Genomic DNA, 20362 nt, shown 5'->3' with positions numbered 1-20362 from the left:
AGTGAGGAAAAAAAAAGGACTAGAAGAGAAGGATGTTATCCCTGTCGATGGAGCGATGAGCCAGACATCACAGGGCTGGGATGGAGGAGCTGGATGGCACAACACCTTCTCCAGTGGGCATTTATAGCTCCTGGAATCCTGCAGACATCAGTCCACACACAGACTGCAGTGAATAGTCCTGACCACCCTGAAGAGAGGTTTCTAGCTCATCTTTCAGGGAGGGAAAAGCTCCCTCCTCCTCCTGCCAGCCAAGTTGTTCACTGTGCAGTGCAGTTTCCCATCAGTACTGGGGGGATCACTGGGTGAGAAAGAGGGAAAAGAAAGGGAAAGGGAGAGGGGTAGGGGAGGAAGAGAGAAGGAAAGAGGAAAAAGAGGGAAGGGGCAGGAAAAGGAGCAGGGGAAAAACGAAGAGTAAGTGGGGGAGAGAGAGGGAGAGAAAGAGCAGGGAAAGGGAGGGAAGGGAGGGGAAAAAGAGGAAGAGAGAGAGAGACAGACAGAAAGGAAAGGAGGAGTGTGAGCCAAACGCATGGCATTCAAAAGAAGCAGCTTTCAAAAGCTTTGGCTGGGATGCAGATTTGCAGAATCTCTGGACCCATAATTCCCTGGCACACAAAGCTTGCTGGAGGCATCAATGTGCCCAAAAGGGGCTTGCAGAATAAACAGCAGATAAAAAAAACTAACACCCACAACAAGCCTATGAATTAAAAATGAAGGCAAGGGGAACAGCTGTACTTCCAAGCTGCAGGTGACCTCATTGTGGAAGCTGCGCCTCAGCGAGGCACGTCCATGTCCAGTGGTTCTGAAATAATAGGTATGGACAATAATAGCTGGGAGGCAGAATGCATTCCCTGTCTGTATTAAAGAGTAGGTAATTGCCCATCTTTCCTGCCAGCTATATTTTGATCCAGAACTAAATTACTCTGAGCATTCTTATAAACTTTTATGTTACAGCATCTCCTAAAGCCTCTGTTGACACTACCAGGCCCTCACTTCTCCTTCTCCCTGATGTCTGCAATAAAAATTACACATGAACTGGAGGATCTAAACCAAAACATTTAAACTTTTCACTTAAAGGGCTCTGAGACATTTTACAAGTTGCTGAGCCCACCCTGGGAGACAGAAGGGGAAATGATATGGGAACTGCCACTTCTCCAGAGGTGTAGGTAACAGAAAGTTGTAGTAAATTCTAGTATTTGAAAACATAGGAAATGATTCCTCAATGAACTAACACGGATCAGGGATAGCAGCCTGCACCCTTGTGAGGTGGCTGCACCGCATGGAACTGTTGTGGAGATACAGTGATGGATGGTGGAAGGGAAGCAGACCTGTGGCAGTAAACTTCCAACTGTTCATCCCAGCTGGGTTTTGGAGTGCCTCAAAATGCACCGGTGTTCAATAATCACCATCTTCCCAAACACATCCCATGCCATGACCAGCTCTGCAATGAAATAAAGCAGGTTTTTAGGAAGCTAGTTCCTTCACGATGCAGAGCAATGGAGGATCAAAGTCTGCTCGATTTTTAGAGAGGAAAACGACAAAGAATAAAAACCCCACATGGGAATATGAAACAAAAGCAGTCATTAAACATCGCTTCTGAATTGGCGGTTTTTTGTTAGAGAGAGATAATTCCAGAGCTATTTGAAATAAATCAATTCCAACTGCAGTTGGTGTTTGTTGTGCAGAGAATGGGAATGGTCTGGCTATAACAGGGGCCTGGGTTCCTTCCCAAAATGACCATACAAGTCCAGGGGAAGGCTCTGCAGCCACAGGGGCCTTAAAAATAGTCAGAGATCACGTACACCAAGTCACAGTAATTTGCTACTACCAAAATAGTTTACAGTATTTAAAAAAAGCTTAATCTAGAGATCGTTCTCTTGGCAGCAAAAATCTTCCTTGTGCCAAGAGAAAAATAATTTGCATCCTTGGTGTCAATGGTAATACTACCACGTTGCCTCAACGCCCCGGGAGAGGCAGCCAGCCCAGCACCGCTTTCAGAGAGAAAAATCTCTGAAAATAACATGGAGAAGAAAAGAAATTCACATTGCAACTGCACCAGAAATGAATGTGACATCAGCAGGTGGTGAATCATTCCTTAGTTGAAGCATTTATCTAATGAAACACAACGCTGGGTTTGGGATCGGGCTCTTTTCCCCTTTTGATCTGTTTTGATCTGTTGTGGACGGGCCCCAAAGAGTTAAGTTTTCAGGAATATGGTTGCCTTGGTATTATGCTCTCAGCTGTGATCAGCAATATGTAACAAAAAACCAGTACTTAAGTGGATTCTTTTAAAGTATTCCCCACTGCAAATGTGTAATTAATTAGCCTTCCCCTTCCCCCTTGCTCACACATCCAGCCCCGTGGGGACCCTCCCCTTTCCTTCCTATCAAATTCAGACAGTGACTGGGAGCTGAATTATTCATTCAGCTGTAGGTGTAACACAGCCATTTAAGTGATTTAAAGTTCAAGCAGTCTTGCCGCTGTTCAGCAACAACAGGAAAAAAAAAGTTTAAAGAGAAAAGTAGAGCCCGGGTTCTTTTTTCTTAACCCACTTGTTTGGTTACACAAACAGGGCACGGTTTTGTGAATCAACCTATTGAATGAAAAAGAGATCTGTGAGAATGTCACGTCAACCAGAGCACCTGTCACTCATTAAGAAAATACCACAATTATAAGCATCAGTTAAAGCTTTTGTTCCAATATGTCTCGTTGAATATTCTCTGCTGTGATAGTTAATTTTATGCACACTTTGCTGGAAATAGATGGCAAGTGAAGTTCATACCGACAATCACAGAAATCACATTAAGATCCCTGTTTAGTCCTCATTATCATTGTATCAGAGAACCTCATGCTAAAAATTACGTGCAGCCGGAGAACAAATTAACCATAATTAACGACACTTTGTAGCACTTCTGATTACATCTCAAACTACTTCAAAGTCTAATTTTCTGAACATTTCTGGGATATAAGGCAGTGCTTTCTCTCCTATTTTAAAGCTGGGGCTGTGAAGAACAGTACCTGAATGTTTTATTCTGGGGAATTCGGTAAAGTTCCTTTCTGCCCCTGGCAGGCAGGAGAGTGGGAGATAGAGCCCAGAGTGTCCATAACCCTGATCTAGAACCAGGATATTCCTCCCAGTGTTCTGCTGTGGAGGCTGAACATTGATTTTCCTCAAGGCAACACCAAAAGTCCGTGACAAAAAGAAAAGCCAGATCCAAACTGGAGCCTGGTGTCACCATCACTGAGTGGCCACCAGGTCCCAAACTGGCCTGTTTTAGATGTGCTGGATGCAGTGGGATGCGTCAGTCCAAAGGAATTCCTCTAGTGAGTAGAAATCCTGAGGACTGTGATTACATGAAGTACTGTGTTGCCAGTGCTTACAATTTTATTAGCAATACCCTAATATGTACCATTTCTCTTGAAGATGCAGCTGCTTGAATGTCATCTGAATACCTCAGCCTTTATGAAAAAGTGTTCTATTTTTACAGTCATAATTATGCCACTCAGGATTCTGAAGTACAGGCTTATGCCTTTATTAGTATAAGACTGGCAATACTGAACTTAAAAAAGCCCAAATCCTGAAATACCTGGAGGTATTTTAAGCAAAGGGAAAGCTTGAAAGAAATGGGTGGCAGGATTCTTCCCCTGACTCTTGCACTGCAGAGTCCATCGCTCACAGATTCAGGAATGCAGCCACAGGCTCACAGGTGAGGGGATATTGAAATTAAACAACTATTCAAGGATACCCAAAGAAGTATTCTGGGTTGTAGAATGTAGGATGGATCAGAAAATTTATTTAAATGACTGTATTCCCTCCATTTTTTAAGAGCACTGGAGGTTGCAAAGTGCTAAACCACATCAGCCAGGAGCCCATAAACCTGTGCAAGGGCTGGCACTGGCAGCACAGCTCAGTTCTGGTTTAAATCACCTCCCTGCCTTTGGGATTCCGCCCTGGCACTGGTCCTACCCACACAAACTTCACTGTGGAACAAGTCTTTTATTTCTGTGACTCCTTTCTGATCTAGATTTGAGTGGCACCATCTCTTGATTAGAAGCCCCACTTGCTTAGAGCGGAGTTTTCCTGATAGTTTTCTTTCTATGAATTGCTCCATCACAGGACTGTCATAACAGACTGTTTGCCAATTTGAAATCCAACAGTTTGTCTGGTGTAAGTGTTAAAAATGTTGTCTTGGCAGTTGGGGGTTTTTTTTAGGTTTTTTTGGATTTTTTTCTTTTGCGTTAAGTGACTTGATTTTTTTTTTCCTATTTGCTTCTACAGTATGTCAGGGAAATTGGATCATTTTGGTAGCCTGCTTTCTTTCTTTCACTTCAAATAAAACTCAACACTTAACCTATGAATTCAGAGAGTAATTTTATTTTAACTATATAAACTCTGCAAAACTCAGCATGTTTTTTTGCGTGAACTTATAGTCATAGCTGGCAAAATATAGTAAATTGCTTGAAAGTGGGATTAAAACCAAAAGCAAGATAGACACATGTTATATTTACTGAGAATGAAAGATTTGAGGCTAAGACTTCCCCATGACTTCAGTCTGTGGGATAAAGGTCCTCTCTGATGACTCAAGTTGGGTTCTTTTGAAATGTTCTTTTGCCAGTTTTCATTTTCACCCATTGCAATAACTAAATGACTAAAGCTTTACAATCTATTTATGATGCAGGAATACTCACATTGTGCTTGTGATCTAAACCCTCTAAAAACCACTGACCTGGCAGCCTCTGATGGCCCAGACTGTTCCTAACTATGAGTCATAATTTCAATGGCACATTCATCACTTCTGGTGGAAGAGCCCCATGAGGACAATGAGTATTTCTACAGAGTTTAACATGGTCTGAATTTTATGAAATTCACAATTTGTTCAGTGCCCGAGAAAGTTTCAGAAAAGCTGCAACAGAAATTCAAAATTAATAATTGGAATTAACCCCCCGCTAATAAAGAGGAAAAATGCTTTACAATCTCCTGCAAAGTCTGAGTAATTCAGCATCCAGGAGAAGGCATTGATGTGAGAAGAAAGCCAAAGGATCCCTGCCCAGGCTGCCATACTGGGAACAGGAACTCCAGGACATACTTCAGGACAAAAAACAAAATCCAGAAACCCAGACTCTCAAGAACTTTGAATTCTTTCCTTAAGGGTAGATGAAAGAATTAGCTTTTAATATCCTAAGGTTTCAAAAGAAGAGACTGACAGAAGCACTGATTTCAGTGACCCATTTTTATTAGGACTCACTCTTTCATCCAGCCCGGAGAACGATGACACACAATCATCTAAAGGCACCAGGAAAAAAACTCGCTGGTTCAAAACGAGGGCAATATGGGACAACAGCAATTCCTCTGAGAGCAAGCAGAGGAGAGAAGGGAAAGAGAAAACTACTGGCCCTGCATTGTCATAGGATCACAGAATATCCTGAGTTGCAGGGGACCCACTAGGATCGTCCAGCTCCTGCACAGGACAGCCCCAAGGATCCCAGCATGTGCCTGAGAGTGTTGTCCCAACACTTCTGGAATGATTATCAGCAAATACAAGTGCAGGGTGCAATGAGACCCCCGATTTTCAGTGCAAATCACTGAAGCCACACCAGTATAAAACTCATGAGAGTGAAGGAAGAATCAGGCCTCAGAGAAAATGCAAAGGAGAGACAAAACATTGCCAAAAGAGGGTTTTCTCCAGCTCCCAGGAGCACAGTGTGGGTGGCTCTGGCACAGGCCTGTGGCAGCAGAGCACTGCAACCCTCTGTGTCCATGGGTTGTACCTGTCCAATCCCCACATCCGTGAGGGGTGTGGGGAGAAATTAATCTAATATGTCATGGAAGCCCTAATTTCAATTTAGGAGGATGGGTTGTGAGAGAAGGTGCCCGTCTCAGCTTCCAAATGCAGGTGCCACCCCTCTGCCCCCACCCTGGGCCTGTCCCCTCACCCGCTGGCAGCCCTCCCAGCGACACTCCCATCCCTCTCACAGTGGGCTCTGTGTGTGCTGTTTCTTTTTAAATGATTCATGACTCCCACTTCTCACTTCATCTGCCTTTGTTTTGCTCTGCAGTGAATGTGTCTGGTACATGGAAAAACGTGCTGTGCTCACGCCAGCACTGCGAGCGGCTCCACGAATGTCAAGGTAACGACGTCTGCAGACACAGCCCCGTGATGCAAATGGGCTGCACAGGGTTTGGGTTCCACTTCTTTGGCCTTGTAAAATTAAACAGAACAGAAATACAAGCACTCTCCCCACTGAATCATTTTTCTTAGGTGCACACTTTTTTTCTTTCTCTACTGTCCTCCTGTACTCACCTTTAGCAAAAAACCCTTCCTAGTGCTTCCCCAAATGCCTCCTTCTTGTGACAGTAAAATCCAGATGTCAACCAGTATTTCTCTACATGAGCTCTCATATGTCTTTACAAAGAATCAGTGACACTCTGTAAGGATGGAAAAACTGAAGCACAGAATCAGAAAGTACCTTGGCTGAAAGCACTCAGCAGGCTGCTGGAAGAGCTAAGAATAAAATTATGATTTCCTGATGTTTAGTCTGATCCTCTGTGAATGGGACTGCTCACGCTGAGAAGGTGCTCAACGATTAACTTTATTTATATATTTACTATTCAAACATGCCATGTTCTCACATCTTTTTATTTTCATGTTAATCATGTTGTGGATCTTCTCCGCCCACCTCCCATTTCCTTCGGTACATTTGTTCTGTAGCTATTTGTGTAGAAACCAAGCAATTTCTGCTCCACCTGCTCATAAACACAATGAGAGAGAGAACACTGTGTTACAGCACAGCCACTGCCTTAGCAACAGATTACAGCATCCCTGGGAAGGAACAGGGACCTTCTGGAGAGGAGAAGTGCCCTTTAACTCCCTGAAAAGCTACCACAAGCAGGTTCTGCCTTTAATGATATTTCTAGTGAGCCCCTCCTCAGCTTTAAGCAATCAGTCATTGTTAAGAAAGAACACAAGAACTGAGCAGAGTTTGCTCCTCACACGTGGAAAAGCCAAAGTGGGGCTGGTGAAAGCTTGTGAGCAGACTGGCTCCAAGGGAACGTGCAGACACATATTTGAGCACTCAGTCATGGCTGGTGTAAATAATTCATTCTGCTTAGATCCCAGCCCCCTGGTAGCTCCATGTCTGGCAGGACGGCTCTCCTAGGGATGCACAAAAGGCAAGTACAGCACAGCCCACAGCCCTGTCAGACTACCAGCAGCTCTTATAGCTGGAATCAAAGTCAGGAACCCTCTATCCTATGAAAAGATGCTGAAAAGCATCAGGCCAAAGTTATTGGACATAATGGGACGTGCAAGGGCTGATCTGGCAGGGAATACCTGACATGCAGCTCACCCCTGATACATCCTGTCAGAAAATTAATCACAGCTTGACAGACCAGTGATCTTAGTGCCACCTGAAAGTATTTTTAGAAAGGCAAATATTTGTGTAAGAGCAAAGCTATTTGATTTTAGCCTTCTCCAAATCAATTTCAGTAGGTCACACATTTTACACTGAGAGCTGAGAGTGATGTTCCTGTGTTTGCATTAACACAGTCCTGATCCTGGAAGAGGTCTCTAGATGACATAATACAGCCTTATAGTAATAATTTACGGGTATAGGAGGAAAGTAGGGTCACCTACATTGGCACTGATTTGTTAAAAGGATGAGATTTGGGCCACTGGACCCATAAGGGAGACAAAAGTCAGAGAACCACATCTTCCACGTTCCAGAGCTCTGAATGAACACACGAGAGCGATGATATAATGGTGAGTTATATAAAAGGTCAGTAGTGACATATAACAAAAAAACAGACAAAAAATCTTCTTTTTCATTGTCTGGGGATTAGCTGTTTCATTAAGCTGTCTGCCCATATTAGAGAATTAAGCCTATTATCTGTTGAAGGATTTTGATGCCAAAGAAAAAGAAGTCTGGGCTTACAGCTCATCTAATCTTTTTATGACTGGAATTATGAAGCAAAATAAGGATTGAGGTAGGAGGTAATACAGAAAACCTCTGGCCTGAAGGCAAGAGTGAAGAGGTTGTGGGAGAGCAGTAAACTTGGAGTTGGTGTTTAATGCTCTCATTTTATCTCTGACCCAACACAGTCCCTGAAGCTGCAAAATACCAAACCAAAGGCTTCAGGAGCTCTGGCCACACCATCTTTTACTGTCACTTGAAGATGCAGCCCCTTTACCCAACACACACAGCAGTGACAGGGACCCAGCTGGGACCCTTTGACCCGTCCCACCGTGTCCCACTGAGAGCTGTGGGACACACAGCTGCAGCAGGAAACATCCTTGTGAAGCTGCCATGGAAAACCTGCTTTTTGTGCAGCCCCTGCCGCCCGCTGCTCTCGCTGGGCTGCGAATGGCACCGTGCCGGCTCACAGGGACATCAGGGCTGTCTCACAAGGAGAGAGGTGTCACACGGGGAAGGATTTGCATGGGCAGCCCACAGAACTCAGCAAGTGCCATCTTTCTGGAGGAAGTCCCTCCTCTGACGCACTGACACCACCTGTCTCTTTACACTTGATGGCATCTGTTGGCATTTTTTATGTGCCAAGGCATTAATATCAGAGCAGAGCAGGGAAGGAAGATACCGAGCTCTTGGGGACTTGGAGATGGCAAACACCTTGGCTGTGCTGCATCCGGGCATGGGGCTGTCCATGGGATCACCCATGGGTGCAAATCCCAGGGGACAGCAACTCAGGGGTTCGTCTCTGCTAAGTGCCACTCAAACAAGAATAAATGGCAGGGGATTAAAATGTTTTGCCATGGAGGAGTGGGGGAGGAAGACAAATGATCTTAAAAATAATGAAGATTATAATGTCAGGATCAGGTGCCAGATGGTAGTAGAGAAATCCTTGACTTGTCCCCAAGAAAGGTAAAGCAGACAAGCTTTGCTGATATTGCTCAGTCAGCCATGAGGAACCACCAAGAAGAGGCAGATGGTCATCCCATCTCTGAAACTATCAGGTCCTTGGCCTCTGCTGGGAATATTTGTTGAGGTGCCAATTACCAGCACTTTGAATAGTGCCTTTTGTGAGCCAGCCATTAGTTTAATACTGTACCAAGATCATAAAACTCAAAGAATGGTAAAAAAGGCAAGAGACCAACAGGTTTTGATAAACATCCAAAATAAATAGCTACAAACCCAGCCAAAGACATCAAAAATAAATCAAGAAAAAAAAAGTGGAACAAATTGGTGCCATATAGCTGACAAGCAGTTCCAATGAAGATCATATGAGTCTCCTTTTAATAAGAGGAAACAGTTCAGAACCCCCTAATGAACCTCTAATCAGAGAAAATAATTTGAAGAGACAACTGCATTCTCACTCCCTCAAAACATCCTAGAGAAGACAGAATGCTTTTCAGTCAGGACAATTAGCAGGCAGGTAAGCACTGCCCCTTCCCTTGGGTGTTTTACAGATAAATGCAAGAGTGCAGCATCTAGTGTTGTCAATATGGTTCCTTTCAAAATCCACTAAAGTTTGCAAAAGATTAATGAAAGAATCTGAAACAGATCTCACATTCTGGTGCCACCTGTCAAGCCTGTCCTTGTGTGAAACTGCTGAATAAGTCAACACTCCCTGGTTTTTCCTTTGACAGGGAGGCATATTGCAGTGTGCTGCGCTAGGGGCTGCACCCCAAATCTCCCTGTGAGCTGAGGCTGGTACAGAACAGGGCTGCCTGTGTGGGAACGGCTTCCCAGCCCTCCAAGATCCATGCTGGCACCCTGTGGATTTATACCTGGGGTTGGACTATTTGGTGTTGACCAAGAGTGTGCAGAAAACCCTCCTGGCCTTTCCCTGGAGAAATCCTTTCTCTTCCTATGGGGGTGTCACTCTCTGGGAGGAGCCATCCTCTCCCCAGGTCCAGGAATAAGCATTACATGATCTATCCTGCAATAGTAGACCAAGGTTTAGCTCATCATAAGGTGCAGCAGAGTGTAAGAGGAAGCAGCACTGCTGTGCCCTCACTGGTTTTCTGTGCTTTGGGGCTCAGAGGTGGAGGCACGGGAAAGGTTTATTAGCAGATACAACATGACTTCCCCGGTGGGATGTATTTCAAGAAACAGACAAGGATGATGTCTTTAGATAAAAGGAATCTAAATCCCAGTGCTCTGGGATTTTCATTGTCTATTTAAAGAACAAATAATGGCAAATAACAGCTTGTCTCCTGCTGGGTTTTCCAGGTAGTTTTACACCAGGTTCAATCTTGCAAGGATAAGCAGCAATACTTGGGAAGATGCAAACATTTCAGCTTCTGTGCAGAGTCACCATCTGACCACACCCTGGGGGTTCTGGTCAGGTTTTTACAGACCACACTCAAGTCTCTGTCACTGAATTCTCTCTGTGGTTGTTCTGTCCAGCTTGATTATTGCTGTTGTGGACTTGTGTAAAACTCAGTTTTACCTGCCATGACAAACACCTATTGATAATTAACTGAAAATGAATTGGTAATTCTCGTCTTTGTACAAGCTATTCTTCCACTGATGATAAAAAAGAAGAAAACAGATTTATTGGTCAAGATTTTCCTCTCACTCATTCTGGAAATTCAGGAAGTAATAATGTCATGATGGGAGAGTCTACTGTCATTAAGGGAGGAGTACAATCACATTAAAGTTCAGAGAGGCACAAAAATTCAGTAATACAGAGGGCACACTGGCAGCAAAACATTTGCAAGGAGAGTGGAGGAGAAAACCAACCTCATCTACCCTCAGTTATCAGACCCAGAGTGGCCATTAGCACTATAATAGGAAAATCAAGTTGCTTTGCAAAACAGCATAAATTCAGTCTGAACAGGACCCTGTAACTTCTGCAAAGACACAGGCAATATATTAATTAATGGCTTTAGTCATAGTACTGTTGTTGGTAGAAGATGTTGAGACAAATGTGTAAACAGAGGAGCCTTGGGAATGTCACAGTAATTTAAAGTACATAAACCTTCAAAGCACTGCCTTTGATAGAGTGATACATTGTCTTATAATTGGGCAATTGCTTTCATTCCATGATATAATTAGCACACAATTATGGTTATGTGAAAAATCGCTCCATCTCCCTCCCTTCCAATTTGTGCTGCTCAATCTAAGCAGAGAATGTCTCTTTTCTGCTGTGTTTCCAGCAGGTCGAGTCCATCCCCACTGCTCAGCTGCAGTGACAGGGCCTCTTGCCTGACCAAGGGAGTGATCAAATATTCAGGAGAGGAACTGAAATCAAGCTTTTTGTACAAAATATTTGCTCTTAATATTTTTTTTTCCCCATCCTAAAAATATAACTATGGCTGCAACAAGATGAAGTTCTGTCATTCACAGCACAAACCCCAGAACTGCAGCAGGATTTAGGTGCCCCCAAGGCACTGCCTGTGCTCTCTGTTCAAGGCTGGGCTATAAAGGCCACTTTTGGCTACAACACCTTTTCCGAGAGCTGCAGTTCAGCCAGCATCTCAGAATCATTGAGGTTGGAAAAGACCTCCAAGGCCATTGAATCCGATGTGTGACCGATCCCCACCTTGTCCCCAGCCCAGAGCCCTGAGTGCCATGTCCACGCCTTCCTTGGACACCTCCAGGGATGGGGACTCCAAACTTCCCTGGGCAGCCTCTTCCAGTGCTTGGCCACCCTTTCCGTGGAGAAATTCCTCCTGGTGTCCACCCTGAGCCTCCCCTGGCCCAGCCTGAGGCCGTTCCCTCTCCTCCTGTCCCTGTTCCCTGGGAGCAGAGCCCGATTTCCCCCCCCGGCTGTCCCCTCCTGTCAGGGAGTTGTGCAGAGCCACAAGGTCCCCCCTGAGCCCCCTTTGTAGCATCGATGTGCTGTGAAGGAATGTGAAAAACTTCTGTGCTCTGAATGGCAGAAATGTCATTAAGGGGCTGATTTCACACTGGTACTGTGTCAGTGTGTGGAACACTGTCAAGAGCTGCTCCTCTCTTTCCATCACATCTTCCCTCTCTGGTGAATGAAATACAAGGACAAGCTGCATTGCTTCTGCAGCCTGATCCAGGACTAGAGGCAGCATGTGCCAGAACTGAAGTTGAAACTCAGAGCTCCTGGGTTCCAGGAAAGCACTTGACAAGGTTATCTTTCCTAAAAAATGCAAATGTTTCCACAAACCTTGTGAAAACCACGTTTTTAAATCACCACCTATGCCCAAGTTACGACTCAGGTGTTCTACCCATGCTTGTTCATAGATATATTCTGTTGGTACTCTTGACATAAGTTGTCCCTGCAAACTCTCACTTGATTCACTCCTTCAGAACATGCTCTGGTGTGAGGTTTCTGTGTTCCTGTGATCAGCACAGGATCAGGGCTCTCTGGACACCTTGGACAGCACATGGTGCAGAAAACAATCCTGAGCTTTAATGGAATTACCATCATTTCCTGCTGTCCACCGTGTGGAACTCACCTCTGCAACTCTTCAGGAGGAGTTTTTATCTTTAGCAGAACTGCCAGGATTACTCTTAATCAAATCTTCAAACCCCAAAATTCCTGGTGTGACTGTTTATCCTGCAGAAGAGATTCATGCTGCCTTCACATTGCTCATAGACCCTGACAAGTCTTTCTCCACAGATATTCCCAAAACTATCCCTTGTCTCTGCAAACACATATGTACCTATCACCAGATCCTCCTTTCTTCCTTCCCACATAGATCTATAAAGAGGGGGCAGGCGCATACAGAAATTTAAGGGGGGGAAATGCATTGCAGATGGAAAAGAACAACAACAACAACAACCTCTCACACTCTCTACAGTCAGTCCTGTGGGAGATATTTATCCATGGGAAAAGCTTTACAAATTCGAAGTAAACGAAAAAAAAAATGTATATTTTCATAACATTTGGGAGGAAATGCATCTTAATGGAAAATAGCTAGAGAAAAATAATAGCAGCTAGTGAGCTGAAGGAACTATATTCTCCCTAACATGCAACAACAATAGCAGCTAATGCGAGTCATTTGCAGAAGGAAAAGTGAATAGCTGTGGCATATTTGCAAAGAATATATGGCAGTTTACCAAAGGCAAAGCTCCAAGGAATACCAGCTGGGACATAAGAAGGGAGCTATCAAAGGAGGAGGGAGGTATAACGGCATCATGGGATGGTTGGCAGCAGCTCTTTGAAGCGTTTCGTGGAATGAGACAGAGCAGGGTTGGTAAATCAAGGTGGGGGTGTCACTCACAGGGGCCCGTGGCAGGGGGCCAAGGGGTGCACCAAAGCCATGCAGGGGCTTTTAGCATGTCTCAAGTTGGCAAATTTACCAGTTATTGAACCAAAGTCGTGAATTAGATTTTATTAATAACGAGTCTCCTATTTTGATCAGAAAACATTTTCTTCAAATAGTATTTAAAAATCAAATAATTCTAATTAGAACACATATCATTTGTGGAAAATCACATCCTGCTGGCTTTGTACTTTGACCTTATTATCTGGAGACCAGGATGGCCCATTGCTTTGAGCATCAGCCTTGCATCTTAGCAACACAAAGCTTAGTAAATGAGAAGGCATCCAAAATGCCATAGTAACATACCATTTATCTGGATGCTTCCAAAAAGTTGATTTCCATGTTTGGATTTGTCTAACTAAGGAAGCTGCCTCTGCAATAAAAGAACAGTGCATCCTAAATTCTGGGGAAAAAAAAAAAAAGGATTGATAAACTTATTTCTAGTTGAATGAAGGTTTTAAGCAGTGAAAAACAAATTGTGCATGATTTTCACATCCCAAATAGCATTAATTTCCAATTCCTCAGTATTTTGTTTTCTCCATGAGATAACTACTGCAGTTATTAATAATTTAGATTTTGAAAAGGGAGCTGTCTGGATTTGCAAGGGAAATGTCTTCATCATTTATGCACAAAGTAAAACTGGGAGAATATACCGGATAAGAGTTCACAGCCAGGTGATTTCAGGTTTAGCTTCTCTTTGAAATGAACAGGCTGTCCCAGCTATAGAGGAGCTCTTGGACTCCAGCCTCTATCCTTGGGGGCCACTTTGTTCAGATTTAATGCATCACCTGTTAAGAGAGAGGGTACTGGGGGACAGGTCTGAGGGGCTGGTGGTGAAGAGCCCCTGAATTAAATGTAGAGGCAGGAATGAGCTGTCTTGCAGCCAATCCACTGCTCTGTCCTTCATGGCTGCACCTTCACCACAGAGCAGCACAGAGCCTGGCCCAGGGACAGCAGCTGCCAAAACTCAAATTATGACACACTCAAATCCACTCTCAGAAGTTCTGAGGGTCTGGATTTTATACTCCAGGATATTAGTGACAGTATATTTTGTCACTTCTTAAAGAACATTTGGCTACAGCTCCAGGATTCCTCTTTTTTAGCATTTCACCAAGGGGCTCAAAAATTGCAACAAATAGCTTCGAAGAGATAAAAAAGAATCCTGTCACTCTGCTGATTGTAGTTTCAGTGCAGTTCAGTGCAATGTGATAATTAGTCTCCTGGAAATCATTCCTCAAGTTCATACTGTGATATAGCATGAAATAAATCTGAGCCAACCATATAGTTGTAATTCCAGTGTGCTGCCATCAACTGGTACGTTAATTCCATTAAAATGAGCTTGTTGGTGAGAACAGAAGTTACACTGGTGGGAGGAAAAAGGAGGGGGTAAATTTCTAAGTATCAGTAGAATCCACTTCACACTCACATCTACAGCTCTCTAAATTACAGAGACAAGATCTTTGTTCAAAGTACTGACAAGGTTACCAGCTGGAACTTTACACTCAATTCAATTATTTTATATTGTACCTTCAGGCTCCATTCCAAAGCGACTCTTAAAGAATAATCAGACTTATTCAATAGGCAATCAAAATGAAATTACTTTATGTAAGTACAACAAGGTTACACACTTGGTGCAGTCTGTAAGTTATGTGCTGCTAATTTTCAGTGCTCTAAAATTTTGACTCTGATTATCTGTGATGGGCAGGCAGCAGCCAGGACAGAATTTCCTCACAGTTTCGGTTTAATCTCTTTACCCTGCCACACCCTGGATAAATAGTTAGAAGCCAACAGTGCAAATAAATTACAAGCAGTTGAAAGTGATGCTTTATCTTGTAACTACTCATAGAAGCAGCCCTTGATGGACTGGTCTTCTCATGACAGGCATTACCCAAACCTAACTCATACCTGCCATCTGCAAAAAAACCTCAGAGTTATTGTTCTTTAGGTTAAACTTCCAGATACTGCAATGATTTGAATAAAAATATAAAGTTATATTCATTATTTATACAAAATTAAGGTTCAAATCTTCACAGTTTGATTTTGAGCCTTTTGAATGGGTGCCTGTGGTAAAACTCCCAGAGAGACTGCTCAGGAGAACATCCAGGAGTGCACAAATTGTTATATCTTGGTTATAAAAAAAATCCTAACATGGTTGTATGCATTAAACCTCTTCTGCCTCTCTTTGAGACAATGGGAAGGCTTCAGATCGACAATGAATTTGTGACATTGAGAGAGAACAGGGACGTTCAGCCATGCTGAGAATACAGAATTCCCTGCATTTTCCTATCAAACACTTCCAGCCACGGCCACCAGAGCTTCTGAAGGCACTTGAGATGTGCCAGTAACACACGTGAGGAATGAGACTGCTTTAAGTTCTCCCTACTGCACTTTGTAGCCCAGGAATCTGTCTCTTGGAAACACAACAATCCCTAACACTGAGTTTCATGGACTATTCTGAAGCATTCCTAGGCCTGGAAACTGAACACTGAGTTATATTTGGTACGAATGGCAAATACCTCCCAATTCTCTGCAGTGTGCACTCCTCCCATCTAAAATAGCATCTTTCACATGAAATAACAAACATAAAACCCACACTCTTTTCTCAGATCCAGCCCCATCAGACTTTTTGGATGCACACAGCTGATGACATAGATCTTCTCCTCTGTATAAACAGCACAGCCTGTAAAATCACCTCATGGCAGGCAGACACGGCCTCCATTAGCTTTTGTCGCAGGAATTTTCTTCCTGGCTTGGATGGCTCCACTTCCAGACGACACCAATCTAAACTCCACAGCCTGACTTGAGCCCCATAAAACTCCAGAAGTCGGGAAGGTATCCGGACTTTGCCAGTGGAGAGGGATGCTTGAGCTGAGAGCACCTGAGGAGCACAACAGCATCCCCGGCGACCGGGAATGGTTGGGAATTTCAGCCTTGTGGTATCACACTCAGTCAGTGGCCCTGCAGCTTTTCCTTACAGGAATGTAAACAGCTCTCCTTGCAATGTCTCTGTTATGTCTCTGCTCCCTTACAATTTCCTGAGCAGGGCTGCTGCCAAGAGCACGGGAGTGGAGCCATGGGAGGAGCGGCTCCATCCCTGGGATCTGGGATTGCTGATCCTGCAGGACTGGAGCCTTTACTGGAGATACAACCGAGGTTATTTCCACTGCAATTTATGTAAAAAATTGTGAGGTTGGGTTCTCAGGCTGGTGATTCTTAAAGACATTCAGGAGTGTGTTCGGATGAGGCAGAGCATCCCTGCGGATGTACCCTGGCATCCCTGTTTATTCACCCTTCCCTGCCCACATCCCTCCCTGGCATTGGCCATGGACCAAAGCTGGGTGGAATGAGCAGATCTGCTCTGTTGGGCCAGCACAAATAGGTGCTTGCACAGTGCTTGGTTGCACACTTTGTTTCATTGTTTTTAATTGCATGAAAGGGATATAGGAAATTAATAACAAAAATGTGAATTCATATTAGAAGTGGTATTTTGCGTTTATTTTGACTAAAAAATGGGACTACACAAGATATGCTATTAAAAATGTTCTTCATTTTTGGATTAGTGGGATTAGAGGGCTGAATTTTTGAGAACTGAGTAGTTTAAATGCACTGTAAAATTACAACATAACATTTGATTAAATCCATGAAGCTTTACTAAAGCTCTCATAGTCTCTGAGATTCAGCTATTGCTTTTGAAGGCCACAGGATGTGCAAACTCAGAGCTTGATGCAGTTGTTACTTCCAACCAAACTATAAGGATAATGAAAAATTATCCTTTGAATTTTTAATCCTTATCTTTAAAATTATTAATTGTGTATAGTCTTGATAAAAATTTATTAATCTGACTTTGACAGTGGCCATAAATAGGCTGAACAGTTTTCAAAGAATTTGCCTGTCCTCCTACACAGTGCTTTCCTTCATGACAGCAGCTGAAAAAACCAAACTCATTTTCTTAATACATTTAGACTTTGGAAATGCATTTTCAATTAAGGAACTCGTTCTTCCTCTTAGTCCATTGGTAATCAGGTTTACTGGCAGTGAAGGATCCATTTTTCCATCCAAACGGTTGCCTGCAAAGCGATGGATGGAGCTGGGTCAATGAGCTGGAGAACGCGATCCTCAGTTTTAGGGGTAAAAAGAGCATTTGCACAGGGGCTGATGGTGCAGAGGAGATTTGGTTGAGGTAAGGCTCTCATGGTTTCACTGGTGGAAGGGGAAAGGAATAATGCAATGAGCTTTTCCCTCTGCCGTGGTCCAGAGCACAGCAACTGGGAATGAGCAGGGGGAAACCCACCTTAGGGCACTCGTTTTAATGGAAAGGAGAGAAAAGTACACAATAATGAACAAAATTGGCTGAGATAAAACATCCTAGGGTCTTCATTCTCACCTCCAGCTTGCTGTGCCTTCCTTGGCCTCACAAGGTTTATTCCAGCTTTACATTGCTTGGAGAACTTGTTCAGGCTGTCCTTTTTTTGCATTTGATACAAATATAAATCAGTTCTTATATCCCTCTTGTACTAAATCACTTGGCTGCTTCTCCTGGTTAGAATCCTAACTAAAGATAGTTGGAACTAAAGAGCTAAAAGATAAGTTCTCCTTAAGTTCTCACTTCTCTCTTTTAACAGCTATGTCAGAATTCAGTCCTTTGCCATTTAGCTACCTCCACAAAACAAGAAGTTAATGGCAACAACTTTTAAAATTGTGGATTTTTTGGTTTTATGTATGCAAGCTGATTTAGCAGGAGAATAGCAACAAATGAGAAATGGCAATTAACACTCCCGGAGTAAAGCCTGTTATTTCTCCTGTTCCTCAGCCTTCCCTCACAAAATGCTTTCAGAAAGAAGGCAGCTGATTCTAGCAAGCAAGAATACACATTTCATAATTCCACTCCACTGCTTTTCCAAAAACAAAAATATGTAGGAAGAACATTTCAGTGTAACTAATTAGCAGGCTCTGTGTCCTCATCCTTGTTGATTCAAGGGACATCTCTAAAAGACTCCTCATCCAAGTCTACTTCAGGTAATAAAATGACAATGTTTAAAAGATTAAATTGCAATTTTTTTTCACTAAATCAGAACGAAAATTATTCTGGAAAATGAGCGTGTGTAGGAAACGTGATTCTCTGAAACCATTTCCTTCCATAGAAGTCACAGAAATGATTACTGTTTCTTTATGTGCTAACTTGTTCCCCTCCTGCCCTGGCAGGGGGTTGAGGGCTCTCTTTGCTGTTTCAGTCATCTTTGGCTCCTGCTGCAGATCTCCCATGTACAGAGAGTTTTGATAAGATCCAAAGAAGCTTCAGTGTTGTGGGAGTTCCTCCAAATCAATTATTTGGAAATTTCAAACCTTTTGAAACTGGTCCATCATTAATCTCTGAGATAACATGGCATGGAATAATATCTGCTTCACATAGATCACACAAACAGGGGAAACATCTGTGGCCCTCTGCCTAAATAGTCTTTGTTCACTGCTACTTTGAAAAGAGCCACGGACACATTTGGGTATGGAAGAAGAGCTTAGCTTAAAAAAAAGGAAAATATTTGGTAATGCAGAGAATTTCTGTAAACTCCAAATCACTAGAGAGTTCTGGGGCCATTGCTGTTTACTATCAAGCAAGCCAAATACTCATTTCTGCGTGCAGTTTATCCGTGCTATCATAGGCAGGCCAGCCACCAGATGCTCAGAAATACTCATTCCTCTACAAATTAGTTCACCTCGTTTTGTGGCCAAATCACTCGCTTGTCAATTCCCCCTTTGGCCTTTGCAGTTAATGGGATCTGCTCTTCGTCGGTCTTGGGGGATTTCTTACTCCCATTATGAAAAAAACCCAAACCACTCTGAATTCAAATGGAATTCATTTTCCTAAATATACAACCACAAGTTGCTGCTTCAGACTCATAGATTTGGGAGTGTTTTACATTGATTATAAATGAAAGATGACTTTAAAACTCAGAATGAAAAATGTGCTGGGTTTCATTCAAGCATATCCTGAAATGAAACCCTTTCTGGCTTTTTCTCAATATTTTTGCTTTTACTTCTCTATCCAGGATTTAAAAGGTGGGTTTACCTCTGGATATTTTACAGCTGGTAAATGCAAATGCAGGTTTGCAGTGTTTGTAGCAGGGCAAAGACAAACCTCAGCACTGGTGCAATGTGTCCTTATCCTTATCAAAACCAAATGTATCACCCTCCCCTGAGCTGGGTGCTGTAAGCCCAGAGCTCTGAGCCCCACACTTGGCACCATCAACACAAAGGACCTTGAGGGAGTTACTTCCAAAGTATTGAAAGAACCACTGACACAGGTTCCTTCTCGTCCACTCCACTGAGAAACTCTGCTACAAGCTGTGGCCAAGAGACCCCTCCACATTACACTTTAAATCTGTGCTTTTGAACCCTTCATGAATCAGGCCCAATGTTTCATGCCAGGCATCCTGCCATGTGTCTCATGGAGTTTATAGAAACCTCCAGGGCTGGCTTTAATCTGCTTTCCCAGAGTCCCTGGGTTTAGAAATGTATGTACCAGGAAGAAAGAGAAGGGAAGGAAAGAGAGACAAGAAATCAAAGCATAAAGTGAGTTCACTTAAAACCTCAGCCAGCCTTGATGTGAGGGCTCATTTTGCTTTCAGACCTCACCCCTTTACCTCAGGTGCTGGGATTAAGGGGGGACCGTTTTCCCCTCTGGATTGCGTAAATGAGGAAGCTGTTGACTCGCGTGGTCCTGGAAAGACATATGTGCTTCATTATCTGGATTCCTTGTATTGTTTCAGCTTGTCGTTGCTGGCTGGGAACACGCAGCCTTGAGCTGTTCCCATTTTTAAAATGCACTTTTTTCTGCCGCAGATTCTTGCCAAGTGGAGATTTAAGTGCACTATTACTTTTATAGAGGACTATTAAGAGTTATTAGATCCCATTAGAGCAGACTATGCTCTTTAAAAAAAAGAATACTTTATTTTTGAACAACCATTTATATTCATTTAAATCTGACAGAATGTTTGTATCAATGCAAAAACAGTTAATTATATCTCAGATCTATAAGAACCTTTCTTGTTTATTTTTTTTAATGTTTTACTAGTCTCCCCCAAAGACTGTATTTTACTTGTCTCCCCTAAAGACTGTGTTTTACTTGTGTGGCTTTAAAGCAAGTCTGAACCATCATGGCTGCGAGG

The sequence above is a fragment of the Corvus kubaryi genome, unplaced genomic scaffold (assembly GCF_017639235.1).
Source record: "Corvus kubaryi isolate FWS band 111438036 unplaced genomic scaffold, C.kubaryi_AGA036_p1.0 37352, whole genome shotgun sequence".
Classification (NCBI taxonomy): Eukaryota; Metazoa; Chordata; class Aves; order Passeriformes; family Corvidae; genus Corvus; species Corvus kubaryi.
The sequence above is the reverse complement of the archived record's forward strand: the minus strand, read 5'-3'. Positions refer to the sequence as shown.